This window comes from Ranitomeya imitator, chromosome 2, assembly GCF_032444005.1.
Source record: "Ranitomeya imitator isolate aRanImi1 chromosome 2, aRanImi1.pri, whole genome shotgun sequence".
NCBI lineage: Eukaryota > Metazoa > Chordata > Amphibia > Anura > Dendrobatidae > Ranitomeya > Ranitomeya imitator.
The window spans coordinates 190,834,853-190,856,054 of NC_091283.1; positions in this window are offsets into that span (position 1 = coordinate 190,834,853).

Below are 21,202 nucleotides of genomic sequence, written 5' to 3' on the forward strand. Positions count from 1 at the left end.
GTGAAATCCCTAAACATTGTATAAATACTCCAGGACAATAATATGTTGTACCCCTGCAGCAGTGATGAAAATGAGTGTAGTACAGAGTGTAAATCATAGAATCAGATGATAGACGAGAGAGATAAGAGGGCTGCCAGCAGCAGTGCCAGACTCAGTGTGATTCAGACTCAGTGTTTTTTATCATCTATCCTATAAATAAATAATAATAATAATACCACATTTGAATTACACATTTTTAAAAAATTCTTAATGTCTTAGAAAGCGAAAGCAAGACGGCGCAATATTTTTTACAGGAAAAATAAAATATGAAATCAGTGTCTTTACTGAGTTTTTGCATTTCTTATGCAATCCTTCTCATGAAGACAGAATAATTGCTTTTTTTTAAATAGAAAATTTCCCAAAATCCACACATATAACTGCGACTGTGTACCTCACAAAGTATGCCTCGCCAAAAAAATTTTTTTACACATCTGTTTTACTAGTCAAATTTTACATCTGTACAAGCCATATCAATGCAGCACTGTATTGCAGTTCCTGGCTTTTTGTATGTGTTTCTACATTTATTGTTACACAATTTTTGGGAAGGTGGTTACATTTTGTTAATAAAAAAAGAAAAAAACTATTAAAAATATAGACAATTAACTATGCATATGTTTTTGCAAACATGTTTTGCTAGTTCAATTTGACAACTATACATGTCACACTTATACTGCAGTCTGTTGCCATATTTTAATTTATGTGGGTTTACCTACCTACCTAGCATTTCTTGCTATGTCCTTTTTGACAAAATTTTAATAATTAGGTTTAAAAACATTGTCAGTAGCAAGCAAAATATCCCAGCGCTGCTCATCCACTAATTTTGCCTTATGGTTAGTACTTTACAGCAACTAAATCCCTTCATTGTTGCTCAGCAAAAGTTAGACAGTCATCGAAAATAGCTTCATACCCGAATTAGGAAAACATAATGGACAACATGAAATGCATTTGCGGTTTGTTTGCTCTCCCTATTCTATCTATGTGCCTTAAGTAAAAGATGATTTATACACCTACAGTACATTTGGTGAGTGCTACAATTTATTTGTCCTTGTCCTAACCTAAGTTATTGTCAAAAGTTAATTATAGTGTTGTACAAAATGTATGGTAAAAGAAAAAGTGGCAATGGCAAGGAATGAGGTAGTGTAGAAGTAAAAAAAAAAACATACCATAGCTAAGAATGTGGGAGCTGCTTGCAGCATAGGTACCAACACCATCACGGGAACCAGCCATTCTGGCAGCACTACTAACAACCGCAGGTCACAATTGGTGTGGAAGGCATTATGGAATAAATGGCATATCGCTTTTCTTAATCACAGCAGGATAATGTTACCTCTGAAAGCGACACCATCAGTTTTAGTCAGTGATTTGTACAAAATGGTCTTCCTCATCATAAATGACCAAAATAGATAATTTTTAGACCATCTTTATATTAAAAAACATGACTAGTTAGTCAGTGCGCTATGTTATTAAATGGACTGATGGTTACTATTGAGTAGAGATCCATTTCTATGGTGAGGTCACTTTGACATTTCTAAGGCTGTGTTTGTGTCAAAGAGATTGAAAGGGTTTAGATACAGTCCTTGGATACCTCAGTGTTTTGCGTTTCTCTTTTCAGCACAAATGGTGTTTTTTAAGTATTTTGATTCACGGCAAATCAATTTGTGGCAAATCAAAATTCATCAAATCTAATTAATTCAAATTTTAAAAGATTTGATCATCACTACAGAATTGAGGAAAATTATGAAAGGTAATTTTGTAACATGGAGTTATAATGTAGCTAGTTGTAGCCTGCAGGATTCTGCCGGATCAATGTGCCTCAGGAACACTATCGAACTACTTACCCCAATTCAAAACGCTAAACTTGTGGGTTGTAAGTGGGACCTGATTCAAAATTGCTTCTCTCTGTCTATGTATCTGGTGGGGGAATATAACTTCAGGAACAATCTAAGGCACATTTGCTTCTGGGAGACTAAGAAAGGTTTAACCTTCAAAAAATAAGTCCCAAGCTTCTTCAAATGCAGACATAAAATCATAATCATTAATGACCACATGAAAAAGAAGCATGGCATGAGAAACCAGCCGAGACCTCTGAAGGGTTGCTTGCTTCTGTATAAGACATTGAAGAACAAGCTGTAGAGAAACAAGATCTGCTAAAGAGAAGCAACCAATCAATTATTCAGGTCATCCTTCCATGGTTGCTATACATTTTCCTACTATTTGTATGGGTAGATTCTAATTCTATATTATTTACAATATAATTTTGAGTTAATTTACTCAAATATCAATTCAGGCATAAAAAAGTAACACATAGCGATTAGTTACATTTTTCACAATTGAACCTAATAAAAAAAATCACCAGTAAATGTATGGAAGTTGTCCAAGACAGAAAAAAATCCACCAGTTATCGGATTTATGGTATCCCACATTCTGCCCCCTGCTGGTGGGGAGGGTAAGTCACAATGTAAGAGAATACAATGATTGGATGATATCACATCTGTCATGGCACAGTAGCAAGGTATCCCAGGGCTAGTGGCTCCTTATCACTAAAGCGAGGGGCACCCTAACTATCCCTGCCCCCAGATTACTTCTGATGGTGAAGACATCAGGGTCACATGCCTTACTAAGCTCCTGAATCAGCCCTTATCTGTCCCCTCCACCACCGAAGAAAGTGGGGAGTTGATTTGTACATTTATACACAAAACTTGACTAAAAAGGGAAGACGTACAGGGATAAATTAAATTATCAATCATACAAATATGCACTCACAAACAACAGAGTTGAATACTGGGAAGTAAAGGGAGGGAAAACCAAATAGGAGAAGATGATGGTATGCACACATACAAATCACTACACAACAGTCTCCTGAAAAATACTCGAAAATGCCTTGACAAACAACCAACACCTTCACTTCCAATTCCAATCAAGCAGTATAGAGCTAACACTGGCAATCCCTGATTGCCAAAGACATACTGATAGAGAATTTAGATTGTGAGCCCAATCAGGGACAGCGATGATAATGTGTACAACCTGTAAAGCGCTGCGGAATATGTAAGCGCTATATAAAAATGAAGATTATTATTATTCCATAACTCTGAGTCCCTCTGAGAAAGTAGGAGTGCACTCCATAGCTCCACCCACTTAGTGATGTCACAACCAAGGGGTATAAGACCTTGAGAGCTCATTTTTCACTAGCCTTTGACCAGGAAGCTAGCTGAGAGACGCTCTGTTAGGTGTCGAGTTCCCACCTCTGCACAGGGGCAATCTCGAACCATCTCTGCTGTGGTCTCCCATTCTTCTCCAGCCGAAGTAGAGTCTGCTTAGCGGAGACGTCAGTCCCAGCATCTTGCTCAGTCTCACTCTGTGCATAGGGTTACTGCTGCTTTTCCTGCTTCTGCCATTGAAGCCAGTGCTGGGCAGCAGCGAGCAGACGCTTTTGGGACTAAGTCCTGCTTTTCCCCTTCTGAGCATGCCCAGGGCAAGATCTCCCATTGGAGATCGAGTGTCACATGCTCAGATACTGCGGCAGATCCCATTGGTCCTCCAGGAAGGTCGTGAAGGTGCTCAACTTCTGTGGCAGCCTCCCATTGGTCCTTCTGGGAAGATCATGTACATGCTGCAGCTATATAAGGTTCGCATGGCCACACGGCCATGCGCTAGTAAACAATTGTAATCGTGTGTGTGTTGATGAGTGCAAGTCGTTCCTTAAAAAACCCATCCCTTGTGTATGACTGTTCGTGTAAGGTGTATGGCTGCAATCTAGTGCCCGGCTGAACTCACAGCGTTAACACACGAAACAGCGCCTACTGCTGTGACCGCCAGTACGGCGCCACGCGCCATTAGAGCGCTTCTTTAGCCCAAGTCTGGGTGGTTTGTGGTGTCCGCCAGTACGGCACAGTTAGCACTCTCGTGCTATTTAATTATTAGTTTTGTTACGTGCGGTACTGCGGCCCTGTGATGCAACAGGATTCGCTTCCTTCACACAGGGTGAAGTTAACCCGTGTGTGTATTCACATTGTACTGCCATATAGTCCGTCATTACTTGGCAGCAGGTTCCATCTCTGCACGGTGGACCCCGGGCTGCGAACGCATCTTATTCTATCTTATTATTTGGTGCGTTCCGCTAGCCCTAACATGCTCTGTAATGCTTTCTTATGTTCGCCCCTCCCCCAGCCACATGGGTTGCCATTATCTGAAATGATATGAGACAACTGTAAGTGTTTTTTTTTCAACTTTAATTCCTTTTTATTTGTAATTGTTTGTACATACGATACTTGTCTTCTTTTATAATTTCCTTTTACTCTTTTGTAAACACTGCCTACCTTTTTGGAGTAAAATATATAAAATTATTAGCTGCGTTTCTCCTTGCTCTATAACGTACTGTCACATCCTCTGAAGCGAATTACGCTACTAATTTGGATTGGCTCCGGACCCATTGTTAATTAAGAAATCGTAGCTGGAGGCAGCAGATTTGTCCTGTGCGTTTGGAAACCTGGTAGCGATGGACGGCATTGATAATTATTGTTCCCGCCTGAGTGGGAGTAGTTATATCACCCTCGCTGCAGTGTGCCCATCAGCCAGTACAAAGTAAGGCAGCCTTAGGTGTAGTACCTCGTCTGACCTGAGGGTAAGGGGGGCGACAGAGAGATGCAAGTTCCCAACAGGATCGGGAATTGGGATATAGATAAATTCCCTTCAGATAAGAACTGGGGCAACCAAACAACCCCGGTTCATGACATATTAGTGTGAGCGGTGAGGATGATAAAGATATCCTCCCTGTGATCCCTGACACATCCTCCTTTCAATATGGTGCAGTCGTCCTGTCCCCTTTGCAGAAAAGCACCCTCAAAGTATGATGTTTCCCCACAATGGTTCACGGTTGGGACGATGTTCTTGGGGTTGTACTCATCCTTCTTCTTCTTCCAAACACGGAGAGTGGAATTGGTGCCAAAAAGTTCTATTTTGGTCTCATCTGACCGCATGACCTTCTCCTATGCCTCCTCTCAGGGCCGGCTCCAGGTTTTCGTGGGCCCTGAGTGAAAGAGTCTCAATGGGCCTCTTTAACACATACCACAATTCATGATACACAGATACAGAAGAGAAATATAGGTATAGTACAATGCCCAAAGATTTCACTTCTCACATTACATGAGTGATATCTATTGTAATTCTACAATAGCTCAGAAACCAGATAGTATACAGTAGTCCTCCTTGCAGTATTATGGGCATCACATAGTCCTATACACAGAATAATGAGCCCCATATATTGCTCCACACAGTATAATGAACCCGTTATATTGCTCAATACAGTATAATGAGATCCAAATATTGCTCATACAAAATAATGAGATCCATACAGTTAGGGCCAGAAATATTTGGACAGTGACACAATTTTCGCAAGTTGGGCTCTGCATGCCACCACATTGGATTTGAAATGAAACCTCTACAACAGAATTCAAGTGCAGATTGTAACGTTTAATTTGAAGGGTTGAACAAAAATATCTGATAGAAAATGTAGGAATTGTACACATTTCTTTACAAACACTCCACATTTTAGGAAGTCAAAAGTAATTGGACAAATAAACATAACCCAAACAAAATATTTTTATTTTCAATATTTTGTTGCAAATCCTTTGGAGGCAATCACTGCCTTAAGTCTGGAACCCATGGACATCACCAAACGCTGGGTTTCCTCCTTCTTAATGCTTTGCCAGGCCTTTACAGCCGCAGCCTTCAGGTCTTGCTTGTTTGTGGGTCTTTCCGTCTTAAGTCTGGATTTGAACAAGTGAAATGCATGCTCAATTGGGTTTAGATCTGGAGATTGACTTGGCCATTGCAGAATGTTTCACTTTTTGGCACTCATGAACTCCTGGGTAGCTTTGGATGTATGCTTGGGGTCATTGTCCATCTGTACTATGAAGCGCCGTCCAATCAACTTTGCAGCATTTGGCTGAATCTGGGCTGAAAGTATATCCCGGTACACTTCAGAATTCATCCGGCTACTCTTGTCTGCTCTTATGTCATCAATAAACACAAGTGACCCAGTGCCATTGAAAGCCATGCATGTCCATGCCATCACGTTGCCTCCACCATGTTTTACAGAGGATGTGGTGTGCCTTGGATCATGTGCCGTTCCCTTTCTTCTCCAAACTTTTTTCTTCCCATCATTCTGGTACAGGTTGATCTTTGTCTCATCTGTCCATAGAATACTTTTCCAGAACTGAGCTGGCTTCTTGAGGTGTTTTTCTGCAAATTTAACTCTGGCCTGTCTATTTTTGGTATTGATGAATGGTTTGCATCTAGATGTCAACCCTTTGTATTTACTGTCATGGAGTCTTCTCTTTACTGTTGACTTAGAGACAGATACACCTACTTCACTGAGAGTGTTCTGGACTTCAGTTGATGTTGTGAACGGGTTCTTCTTCACCAAATTAAGTATGCGGCGATCATCCACCACTGTTGTCATCCGTGGATGCCCAGGCCTTTTTGAGTTCCCAAGCTCACCAGTCAATTCCTTTTTTCTCAGAATGTACCCAACTGTTGATTTTGCTACTCCAAGCATGTCTGCTATCTCTCTGATGGATTTTTTCTTTTTTTTCAGCCTCAGGATGTTCTGCTTCACCTCAATTGAGAGTTCCTTTGACCGCATGTTGTCTGCTCACAGCAACAGCTTCCAAATGCAAAACCACACACCTGGAATCCACCCCTGACCTTTTAACTACTTCATTGATTACAGGTAAACGAAGGAGACGCCTTCAGAGTTAATTGCAGCCCTTAGATTCCATTGTCCAATTACTTTTGGTCCCTTGAAAAAGAGGACGCTATGCATTACAGAGCTATGATTCCTAAACCCTTTCTCCGATTTGGATGTGGAAACTATCATATTGCAGCTGGGAGTGTGCACTTTCAGCCCATATTATATATATAATTGTATTTCTGAACATGTTTTTGTAAACAGCTAAAATAACAAAACTTGTGTCACTGTCCAAATATTTCTGGCCCTAACTGTATATTGCTCCATACAGAATAATGAGCCCTATATAATGCTCCATACAGTATAATGATCCTCATATATTGCTCCATAGAGTGTAATGAGCCCCATATATTGCTCCATACAAAATAATGAGATCCATATATTGCTCCATACAAAATAATGAGATTCCCATATTGCTCCATACAGAATAATGAGCCCCATTGTTATGGCTGGCAATCAGGCAACACAGCGTGCAGTAATCAGCGCACATACAGAGATCTGGCAATAACCAAAAACAATAGGACGAGCTCTGAGACGTGGAATCTCTGTAGACTTGCAGTACCTGATCTATCCTCACACAACTATAAGCAGCAGTGGATTGCGCCTATCACTACCTATGCAACTCGGCACTGCCTGAGGAGCTGACTAGCCTGAAGATAGAAATACAAGCCTGACTTACCTCAGAGAAATACCCCAAAGGAATAGGCAGCCCCCCACATATAATGACTGTTAGCAAGATGAAAAGACAAACGTAGGAATGAAATAGATTCAGCAAAGTGAGGCCCGATATTCTAGACAGAGCGAGGATAGCAAAGAGAACTATGCAGTCTACAAAAAACCCTAAAACGAAAACCACGCAAAGGGGCAAAAAGACCCACCGTGCCGAACTAACAGCACGGCGGTGCACCCCTTTGCTTCTCAGAGCTTCCAGCAAAAGTTAATAGCAAGCTGGACAGAAAAAACAGAAAACAAACTAGAAGCACTTATCTAGCAGAGCAGCAGGTCCAAGGAAAGATGCAGTAGCTCAGATCCAACACTGGAACATTGACAAGGAGCAAGGAAGACAGACTCAGGTGGAGCTAAATAGCAAGGCAGCCAACGAGCTCACCAAAACACCTGAGGGAGGAAGCCCAGAGACTGCAATACCACTTGTGACCACAGAAGTGAACTCAGCCACAGAATTCACAACAGCACCCCCCCCTTGAGGAGGGGTCACCGAACCCTCACCAGAACCCCCAGGCCGACCAGGATGAGCCACATGAAAGGCACGAACAAGATCTGGGGCATGGACATCAGAGGCAAAAACCCAGGAATTATCTTCCTGAGCATAACCCTTCCATTTGACCAGATACTGGAGTTTCCGTCTAGAGACACGAGAATCCAAAATCTTCTCCACAATATACTCCAATTCCCCCTCCACCAAAACAGGGGCAGGAGGCTCCACAGATGGAACCATAGGTGCCACGTATCTCCTCAACAACGACCTATGGAATACATTATGTATGGAAAAGGAGTCTGGGAGGGTCAGACGAAAAGACACCGGATTGAGAATCTCAGAAATCCTATACGGACCAATAAAACGAGGTTTAAATTTAGGAGAGGAAACCTTCATAGGAATATGACGAGAAGATAACCAAACCAGATCCCCAACACGAAGTCGGGGTCCCACACGGCGTCTGCGATTAGCGAAAAGCTGAGCCTTCTCCTGGGACAAGGTCAAATTGTCCACTACCTGAGTCCAGATCTGCTGCAACCTGTCCACCACAGAATCCACACCAGGACAGTCCGAAGACTCAACCTGTCCTGAAGAGAAACGAGGATGGAACCCAGAATTGCAGAAAAATGGAGAGACCAAGGTAGCCGAGCTGGCCCGATTATTAAGGGCGAACTCAGCCAACGGCAAAAATGACACCCAATCATCCTGGTCAGCGGAAACAAAACATCTCAGATATGTTTCCAAGGTCTGATTGGTTCGTTCGGTCTGGCCATTAGTCTGAGGATGGAAGGCCGAGGAGAAAGATAGGTCAATGCCCATCCTACCACAAAAGGCTCGCCAGAACCTCGAGACAAACTGGGAACCTCTGTCAGAAACAATATTCTCAGGAATGCCATGTAAACGAACCACATGCTGGAAGAACAAAGGCACCAAATCAGAGGAGGAAGGCAATTTAACCAAGGGCACCAGATGGACCATTTTAGAAAAGCGATCACAGACCACCCAAATGACCGACATTTTTTGAGAAACGGGAAGGTCAGAAATGAAATCCATCGAAATATGTGTCCAAGGCCTCTTCGGGACCGGCAAGGGCAAAAGCAACCCACTGGCACGTGAACAGCAGGGCTTAGCCCTAGCACAAATTCCACAGGACTGCACAAAAGCACGCACATCCCGTGACAGAGACGGCCACCAGAAGGATCTAGCAACCAACTCCCTGGTACCAAAGATTCCTGGATGACCGGCCAGCACCGAACAATGAAGTTCAGAGATAACTTTACTAGTCCACCTATCAGGGACGAACAGTTTCTCGGCCGGACAACGATCAGGTTTATTAGCCTGAAATTTCTGCAACACTCTCCGCAAATCAGGGGAGATGGCAGACACAATGACTCCTTCCTTGAGGATACTCGCCGGCTCAGATAACCCCGGAGAGTCGGGCACAAAACTCCTAGACAGAGCATCCGCCTTCACATTTTTAGAGCCCGGAAGGTATGAAATCACAAAATCAAAACGAGCAAAAAATAACGACCAACGGGCCTGTCTAGGATTCAAGCGCTTGGCAGACTCAAGATAAGTAAGGTTCTTATGATCAGTCAAAACCACCACGCGATGCTTAGCACCCTCAAGCCAATGACGCCACTCCTCGAATGCCCACTTCATGGCCAGCAACTCTCGGTTGCCCACATCATAATTACGCTCAGCAGCAGAAAATTTCCTGGAAAAGAAAGCACATGGTTTGAACACTGAGCAACCAGAACCTCTCTGTGACAAAACCGCCCCTGCACCAATCTCAGAAGCATCAACCTCGACCTGGAACGGAAGAGAAACATCAGGTTGACACAACACAGGGGCACAGCAAAAACGACGCTTCAACTCCTGAAAAGCTTCCACGGCAGCAGAAGACCAATTAACCAAATCAGCACCCTTCTTGGTCAAATCGGTCAATGGTCTGGCAATGCTAGAAAAATTACAGATGAAGCGACGATAAAAATTAGCAAAGCCCAGGAATTTCTGCAGACTTTTTAGAGATGTCGGCTGAGTCCAATCCTGGATGGCCTGAACCTTAACCAGATCCATCTCGATAGTAGAAGGGGAAAAGATGAACCCCAAAAATGAAACTTTCTGCACACCGAAGAGACACTTTGATCCCTTCACGAACAAGGAATTAGCACGCAGTACCTGGAAAACCATTCTGACTTGCTTCACATGAGACTCCCAATCATCTGAGAAGATCAAAATGTCATCCAAGTAAACAATCAAGAATTTATCCAGATACTCACGGAAAATGTCATGCATAAAAGACTGAAAAACAGATGGAGCATTGGCAAGTCCTAACGGCATCACCAGATACTCAAAATGACCCTCGGGCGTATTAAATGCCGTTTTCCATTCATCTCCCTGCCTGATTCTCACCAGATTATACGCACCACGAAGATCAATCTTAGTAAACCAACAAGCCCCCTTAATCCGAGCAAACAAGTCAGAAATCAATGGCAAGGGATACTGAAACTTAACAGTGATCTTATTAAGAAGGCGGTAATCAATACACGGTCTTAGCGAACCATCCTTCTTGGCTACAAAAAAGAACCCTGCTCCCAATGGTGACGACGATGGGCGAATATGTCCCTTCTCCAGGGACTCCTTCACATAACTGCGCATAGCGGTGTGTTCAGGTACGGACAAATTAAATAAGCGACCCTTAGGGAATTTACTACCAGGAATCAAATCGATAGCACAATCACAATTCCTATGCGGAGGTAGGGCATCAGACTTGGACTCTTCAAATACATCCTGAAAGTCCGACAAGAACTCTGGGATGTCAGAAGGAATGGATGACGAAATAGACAAAAATGGAACATCACCATGTACTCCCTGACAACCCCAGCTGGTTACCGACATAGAGTTCCAATCCAATACTGGATTATGGGTTTGTAGCCATGGCAACCCCAACACGACCACATCATGCAAATTATGCAGTACCAGAAAGCGAATAACTTCCTGATGTGCAGGAGCCATGCACATGGTCAGCTGGGCCCAGTACTGAGGCTTATTCTTGGCCAAAGGTGTAGCATCAATTCCTCTCAACGGAATAGGACACCGCAAAGGCTCCAAGAAAAATCCACAACGTTTAGCATAATCCAAATCCATCAGATTCAGGGCAGCGCCTGAATCCACAAACGCCATGACAGAATACGATGACAAAGAGCACATTAAGGTAATGGACAAAAGGAATTTGGACTGTACAATACCAATAACGGCAGAGCTATCGAACCGCCTAGTGCGTTTAGGACAATTAGAAATAGCATGAGTAGAATCACCACAATAGAAACACAGTCTGTTCAGACGTCTGTGTTCTTGCCGTTCTACTTTAGTCATAGTCCTGTCGCACTGCATAGGCTCAGGTTTACTCTCAGACAATACCGCCAGATGGTGCACAGATTTACGCTCGCGCAAGCGACGACCGATCTGAATGGCCAAGGACATAGACTCATTCAAACCAGCAGGCATAGGAAATCCCACCATTACATCCTTAAGAGCTTCAGAGAGACCCTTTCTGAACAAAGCCGCTAGTGCAGATTCATTCCACAGAGTGAGTACTGACCACTTCCTAAATTTCTGACAATATACTTCTACATCATCCTGACCCTGGCATAAAGCCAGCAGATTTTTCTCAGCCTGATCCACTGAATTAGGCTCATCGTAAAGCAATCCCAGCGCCTGGAAAAATGCATCAACATTACTCAATGCAGAATGTCCTGGTGCGAGAGAAAACGCCCAGTCCTGTGGGTCGCCGCGCAAAAAAGAAATAATAATCAAAACCTGTTGAATAGGATTACCAGAAGAATGAGGTTTCAAGGCCAAAAATAGCTTACAATTATTTCTGAAGCTCAGGAACTTAGTTCTGTCACCAAAAAACAAATCAGGAATCGGAATTCTTGGTTCTAGCATCGATTTCTGATCAATAGTATCTTGAATCTTTTGTACATTTACAACGAGATTATCCATTGAGGAGCACAGAGCCTGAATATCCATGTCCACAGCTGTGTCCTGAAGCACTCTAATGTCTAGGGGAAAAAAAAGACTGAAGACCGAGCTAAGAAAAAAAAATGATGTCAGGATTTCTTTTTTCCCTCTATTGGGAATCATTGGTATGGCTCCTTGTACTGTTATGGCTGGCAATCAGGCAACACAGCGTGCAGTAATCAGCGCACATACAGAGATCTGGCAATAACCAAAAACAATAGGACGAGCTCTGAGACGTGGAATCTCTGTAGACTGCAGTACCTGATCTATCCTCACACAACTATAAGCAGCAGTGGATTGCGCCTATCACTACCTATGCAACTCGGCACTGCCTGAGGAGCTGACTAGCCTGAAGATAGAAATACAAGCCTGACTTACCTCAGAGAAATACCCCAAAGGAATAGGCAGCCCCCCACATATAATGACTGTTAGCAAGATGAAAAGACAAACGTAGGAATGAAATAGATTCAGCAAAGTGAGGCCCGATATTCTAGACAGAGCGAGGATAGCAAAGAGAACTATGCAGTCTACAAAAAACCCTAAAACGAAAACCACGCAAAGGGGCAAAAAGACCCACCGTGCCGAACTAACAGCACGGCGGTGCACCCTTTGCTTCTCAGAGCTTCCAGCAAAAGTTAATAGCAAGCTGGACAGAAAAAACAGAAAACAAACTAGAAGCACTTATCTAGCAGAGCAGCAGGTCCAAGGAAAGATGCAGTAGCTCAGATCCAACACTGGAACATTGACAAGGAGCAAGGAAGACAGACTCAGGTGGAGCTAAATAGCAAGGCAGCCAACGAGCTCACCAAAACACCTGAGGGAGGAAGCCCAGAGACTGCAATACCACTTGTGACCACAGAAGTGAACTCAGCCACAGAATTCACAACACCCCATATAATGCTCCATACAGAATAATCATCCCCATATATTGCTCCATACAGTATAATGAGCCCTATATATTGCTCCATACAAAATAGTGAGATCCATATATTGCTCCATACAGAATAATGAGCCCCATATAATGCTCCTTACAGTATAATGATCCCCATATATTGCTCCATACAGTATAATGATCCCCATATATTGCTCTATACAGTATAATGAGCCCCATATATTGCTCTTCACAACATAATGAGATTCATATATTGCTCCATACAAAATGATGAGATCCATATATTGCTCCATACAAAATAATGAGATCCATAAATTGCTCTATACAGAATAATGAGCCCCATATAATGCTCCATACAGTATAATCATCCCCATATATTGCTCCATACAACATAATGAGACCCATATATTGCTCCGTACAAGATAATGAGATCCATATATTGCTCCATACAAAATAATGAGCCCCATATAATGCTCCATACAGAATAATGAGCCCCATATAATGCTTCATACAGTATAATGATCCCCATATATTGCTCCATACAGTATAAGCCCCATTTATTGCTCCATACAAAATAATAAGATCCATATATTGCTCCATACAAAATAATAAGATACATATATTGCTCCATACAGTATAATGAGATCCATATATTGCTCCATACAAAATAATGAGTTCCATATATTGCTCCATACAGAATAATGAGCCCCGCATAATGCTCCATACAGTATAATGATCCCCATATATTGCTCAATGCAGTATAATGATCCCCATATATTGCTCCATACAGTATAATGAGCCCCATATATTGCTTCATACAAAATAATGAGATCCATATATTTCTCCACACAGTATAATGATCCCCATATATTCATTCATACAGAATAATGAACCCCATATAATGCGCCATGCAGTATAATGATCCCCATATATTGCTCCATACAGTATAATGAGCTCTATATATTGCTCCATACAAAATAATAAGATCCATGTATTGCTTCATACAAAATAACGAGATCCATATATTGCTCCATACAGTATAATGATCCCCCTATATTGCTCCATACAGTAGAATGATCCCCATATATTGCTTCATACAAAATAATGAGATCCATATATTTCTCCACACAGTATAATGATCCCCATATATTCATTCATACAGAATAATGAGCCCCATATAATGCGCCATGCAGTATAATGATCCCCATATATTGCTCCATACAGTATAATGAGCCCTATATATTGCTCCATACAAAATAATAAGATCCATCTATTGCTTCATACAAAATAACGAGATCCATATATTGCTCCATACAGTATAATGATCCCCCTATATTGCTCCATACAGTAGAATGATCCCCATATATTGCTTCATACAAAATAATGAGTTCCATATATTGCTCCATACAGAATAATGAGCCCCGCATAATGCTCCATACAGTATAATGATCCCCATATATTGCTCAATGCAGTATAATGATCCCCATATATTGCTCCATACAGTATAATGAGCCCCATATATTGCTTCATACAAAATAATGAGATCCATATATTTCTCCACACAGTATAATGATCCCCATATATTCATTCATACAGAATAATGAGCCCCATATAATGCGCCATGCAGTATAATGATCCCCATATATTGCTCCATACAGTATAATGAGCCCTATATATTGCTCCATACAAAATAATAAGATCCATGTATTGCTTCATACAAAATAACGAGATCCATATATTGCTCCATACAGTATAATGATCCCCCTATATTGCTCCATACAGTAGAATGATCCCCATATATTGCTTCATACAAAATAATGAGATCCATATATTTCTCCACACAGTTTAATGATCCCCATATATTCATTCATACAGAATAATGATCCCCATATAATGCTCCATACAGTATAATGATCCCCATATAATGCTCCATACAGTATAATGAGTCCTATATATTGCTCCATACAAAATAATAAGATCCATATATTGCTCCATGCAAAATAATAAGATCCATATATTGCTCCATACAATATAATGAGCCCAGTATAATGCTCAATACAGTATAATGATCCCCATATATTGCTCCATAAAGTATAATGAGCCCAGTATAATGCTCCATACAGTATAATGATCCCCATATATTGCTCCATACAGTATAATGAGCTCCATATATTGCTCCATACAAAATAACGAGCTCCATATATTGCTCCATACAAAATAATGAGATCCATATATTGCTCCATACAGTATAATTATCCCCATATACAGTATAATGAGACCCATATATTGCTTCATACAAAATAATGATATCCATATATTTCTCCACACAGTATAATGATCCCCATATATTCCTTCATACAGTATAATGATCCCCATATATTGCTCCATACAGTAGAATGAGCCCCATATATTGCTCCATACAGTATAATGAGCACTATATATTTCTTCATACAGTATAATGAGCCCCATATAATGCTCCATACAGTATATTTATCCCCATATATTGCTCCATACAGTATCATGAGACCCATATATTGCTTCATACAAAATAATGAGATCCATATATTTCTCCACACAGTATAATGAAAGTATGGAGCAACCCTCCCCAAAGAAACTATAGGTAAATCCCCATAATGTGGTAGTAATGATGTCAGGGGGTCGGCAGATGCTTACCGTTGGCTGGGGTGGACGGGTCCTGGACTGGGTGTGTGGAAAAAGCCTCCCGACGCGCGTTTCGCGTGCCCTACTGCCCGCTTTTTTTCCCTTGAAAAAGCGGGCAGTAGGGCACGCGAAACGCGCGTCGGGAGGCTTTTTCCACACACCCAGCCCAGGACCCGTCCACCCCAGCCAACGGTAAGAATCTGCCGACCCCCTGACATCATTACTACCCCATTATGGGGATTTACCTATAGTTTCTTTGGGGAGGGTTGCTCCATACTTTACCCGGCAGGTACACTTACTAGTGTCCCATTATCCTTTTTGCACCTTAGGAGCTGATTACTGTGGGGCACATATGGACTAGGGTTTTGGCGGGTCCTGTCGACCCTGGTGTGTTATCCTCTGCACATGTGTTGTTTTTATATGCTCTTCCTACATTATTACATGTATATTTTGTGTATTTCCAAATAAACTTTGTTATATTTTATATATATACCCAGTAGAGCTCGTATCTTTCTCCTGTTTGAGTATCCATACAAAATAATAAGATCCATGTTTTGCTTCATACAAAATAATAAGATCCATATATCGCTCCATACAGTATAATGATCCCCATATATTGCTCCATACAAAATAATAAGATCAATATATTGCTTCATACAAAATAACGAGATCCTATATTGCTCCATACAGTATAATGATCCCCCTATATTGCTCCATACAGTAGAATGAGCCCCATATATTGCTTCATACAAAATAATGAGATCCATATATTTCTCCACACAGTTTAATGATCCCCATATATTCATTCATACAGAATAATGATCCCCATATATTGCTCCATACAGTATAATGAGTCCTATATATTGCTCCATACAAAATAATACAAAAATAGGGAAAAAGGAAAAAAATGGGAAGAAAACAAGTCAGCTCACCAATCCCTCAACAGTGCAATGATGTCCATGCACGGAGCCGCCTTGGTCAAGGGCGTAGTCCAGAGCCAGCAATGAAAAAGAAAAAATAATCTCCAGCATGGATCTTCTAAAAAAGTCAATTTATTGAAAACACTTTAAAATGCAAACATTTGCAAAAAAAAAAAAGATGGGGGTCCCAGGTGGTCAACGCCGACGCGTTTCGACCATCAGGTCTTAGTCATGGCATGACTAAGACCTGATGGTCGAAACGCGTCGGCGTTGACCACCTGGGACCCCCATCTTTTTTTTTTTCTGCAAATGTTTGCATTTTAAAGTGTTTTCAATAAATTGACTTTTTTAGAAGATCCATGCTGGAGATTATTTTTTCTTTTTCATACACAATAATAAGATCCATATATTGCTCCATACAAAATAATAAGATCCATATATTGCTCCATACAAAATAATAAGATCCATATATTGCTCCATACAGTATAATGAGCCCAGTATAATGCTCCATACAGTATAATGATCCCCATATATTGCTCCATACAGTATAATGAGCCCAGTATAATGCTCCATACAGTATAATGATCCCCATATATTGCTCCATACAGTATAATGAGCTCCATATATTGCTCCATACAAAATAATGAGCTCCATATATTGCTCCATACAAAATAATGAGATCCATATATTGCTCCATACAGTATAATTATCCCCATATACAGTATAACGAGACCCATATATTGCTTCATACAAAATAATGATATCCATATATTTCTCCACACAGTATAATGATCCCCATATATTCCTTCATACAGTATAATGATTCCCATATATTGCTCCATACAGTAGAATGAGCCCCATATATTGCTCCATACAGTATAATGAGCACCATATATTTCTTAATACAGTATAATGAGCCCCATATAATGCTCTATACAGTATAATTATCCCCATATATTGCTCCATACAGTATCATGAGCCTCATATATTGCTTCATACAAAATAATGAGATCCATATATTTCTCCACACAGTTTAATGATCCCCATATATTCATTCATACAGAATAATGATCCCCATATAATGCTCCATACAGTATAATGATCCCCATATATTGCTCCATACAGTATAATGAGTCCTATATATTGCTCCATACAAAATAATAAGATCCATATATTGCTCAATACAAAATAATAAGATCCATATATTGCTCCATACAGTATAATGAGTCCTATATATTGCTCCATACAAAATGATAAGATCCATATATTGCTTCATACAAAACAATAAGATCCATATATTGCTCCCTACAGTATAATGATCCCCATATATTGCTCCATACAGTATAATGAGCCCCATATATTGCTCCATACAGTATAATTATCCCCATATATTGCTAAATACAGTATCATGAGCCCCATATATTGCTTCATACAAAATAATGAGATCCATATATTTCTCCACACAGTATAATGATCCCCATATATTCATTGATACCGAATAATGAGCCCCATATAATGCTCCATACAGTATAATGAACCCAATATAGTGCTCCATACAAAATGATAAGATCCATATATTGCTCCATACAAAATAATGAGATCCATATATTGCTTCATACAAAATAACGAGATCCTATATTGCTCCATACAGTATAATGACCCCCATATATTGCTCAGTACAGTATAATGAGCCCCATATATTGCTTCATACAAAATAATGAGATCCATATATTTCTCCATACAGAATAATGATCCCCATATATTGCTCCATACAGTATAATGAGCCCCATATAACGCTCCATACAGTATAATGATCCCCATATATTGCTCCATACAGTATAATGAGCCCTATATATTGCTCGATACAAAATAATAAGATCCATATATTGCTCCATACAAAATAACAAGATCCATATATTGCTCCATACAGTATAATGAGCCCCATATATTGCTCCATACAAAATAATGAGATCCATATATTGCTTCATACAAAATAACGAGATCCTATATTGCTCCATACAGTATAATGATCCCCATATATTGCTCAGTACAGTATAATGAGCCCCATATATTGCTTCATACAAAATAATGAGATCCATATATTTCTCCACACAGTATAATAATCCCCATATATTCATTCATACAGAATAATGATCCCCATATAATGCTCCAGACAGTATAATGATCCCTGTTATGAACTGGTGATTTAGAACCACAATGGACCTGGTGGTTAAGAGCACTGAAAATGACCTGATAGTTACTAATAACATAGAACGAGCTCTGAGATGTGGGAACTCTGCTGACCGCAATCCCTAATCCTATCACACCACACTAGAGGTAGCCGTGGAGCGCTCCTGACCAGACCTAGGTGCCTCGGGCACAGCCTGAGAAACTAGCTAGCCCTGAAGATAGAAAAATAAGCCTACCTTGCCTCAGAGAAATTCCCCAAAGGAAAAGGCAGCCCCCCACATATAATGACTGTGAGTAAAGATGAAAATACAAACACAGAGATGAAATAGATTTTAGCAAAGTGAGGCCCGACTTACTGAATAGACCGAGGATAGGAAAGATAGCTTTGCGGTCAGCACAAAAACCTACAAACAACCACGCAGAGGGCGCAAAAAGACCCTCCGCACCGACTAATGGTACGGAGGTGCTTCCTCTGCGTCCCAGAGCTTCCAGCAAGCAAGACAAACCAATATAGCAAGCTGGACAGAAAAAATAGCAAACAAAAGTAACACAAGCAGAACTTAGCTTATGCAGGGCAGACAGGCCACAAGAACGATCCAGGAGAGAGCAAGACCAATACTGGAACATTGACTGGAGGCCAGGAACAAAGAACTAGGTGGAGTTAAATAGAGCAGCACCTAACGACTTAACCTCGTCACCTGAGGAAGGAAACTCAGAAGCCGCAGCCCCACTCACATCCACCAAAGGAAGCTCATGGACAGAACCAGCCGAAGTACCACTCATGACCACAGGAGGGAGCCTGACCACAGAATTCACAACAGTACGCCCCCCTTGAGAAGGGGTCACCGAACCCTCACCAGAGCCCCCAGGCCGACCAGGATGAGCCAAATGAAAGGCACGAACCAGATCGGCAGCATGAACATCAGAGGCAAAGACCCAGGAATTATCTTCCTGACCATAACCCTTCCACTTAACCAGGTACTGGAGTTTCCGTCTCGAAATACGAGAATCCAAAATCTTCTCCACTATATACTCCAACTCCCCCTCAACCAATACCGGGGCAGGAGGATCAACGGATGGAACCACAGGTGCCACGTATCTCCGCAACAATGACCTATGGAATACATTATGGATGGAAAAAGAAGCTGGGAGGGTCAAACGAAAAGACACAGGATTAAGGACCTCAGAAATCCTATACGGACCAATAAAACGAGGCTTAAACTTAGGAGAGGAGACTTTCATAGGAATATAACGAGACGACAACCAAACCAAATCCCCAACACGAAGTCGGGGACCCACACAGCGCCTGCGGTTAGCGAAACGTTGAGCCTTCTCCTGGGACAATGTCAAATTGTCCACTACATGAGTCCAAATCTGCTGCAACCTATCCACCACAGTGTCCACACCAGGACAGTCCGAAGACTCAACCTGCCCTGAAGAGAAACGAGGATCGAAACCAGAATTGCAGAAAAACGGCGAAACCAAAGTAGCCGAGCTGGCCCGATTATTAAGGGCGAACTCAGCCAAAGGCAAAAAGGACACCCAATCATCCTGATCAGCATAAACAAAGCATCTCAGATATGTTTCCAAGGTCTGATTGGTTCGTTCAGTTTGGCCATTTGTCTGAGAATGGAAAGCCGAGGAAAAAGACAAATCAATGCCCATCCTAGCACAAAAGGCTTGCCAAAACCTCGAAACAAACTGGGAACCTCTGTCAGAAACGATGTTCTCCGGAATGCCATGTAAACGAACCACATGCTGGAAAAACAATGGCACCAAATCAGAGGAGGAAGGCAATTTAGACAAGGGTACCAAATGGACCATCTTAGAAAAGCGATCACAAACCACCCAAATGACCGACATCTTTTGAGATCCGAAATAAAATCCATAGAGATATGTGTCCAGGGCCTCTTCGGGACCGGCAAGGGCAAAAGCAACCCACTGGCACGAGAACAGCAGGGCTTAGCCCGAGCACAAATCCCACAGGACTGCACAAACGAACGCAAATCCCGCGACAGAGACGGCCACCAAAAGAATCTAGCCACCAAATCTCTGGTACCAAAGATTCCAGGATGACCAGCCAACACCGAACAATGAACCTCAGAGATAACTCTACTCGTCCATTTATCAGGGACAAACAGTTTCTCCGCTGGGCAACGGTCAGGTCTATCAGCCTGAAATTTTTGCAGCACCCGCCGCAAATCAGGGGAGATGGCAGACAAAATTACCCCCTCTTTGAGAATACCCGCCGGCTCAGGCAAACCCAGAGAGTCGGGCACAAAACTCCTAGACAGGGCATCCGCCTTCACATTCTTAGAGCCCGGAAGGGAAACCACAAAGTCAAAACGGGAGAAAAACAGCGACCAACGAGCCTGTTTAGGATTCAACCGTTTGGCAGACTCGAGATAAGTCAAGTTCTTGTGATCAGTCAAGACCACCACGCGATGCTTAGCTCCTTCAAGCCAATGACGCCACTCCTCGAATGCCCACTTCATGGCCAGCAACTCTCG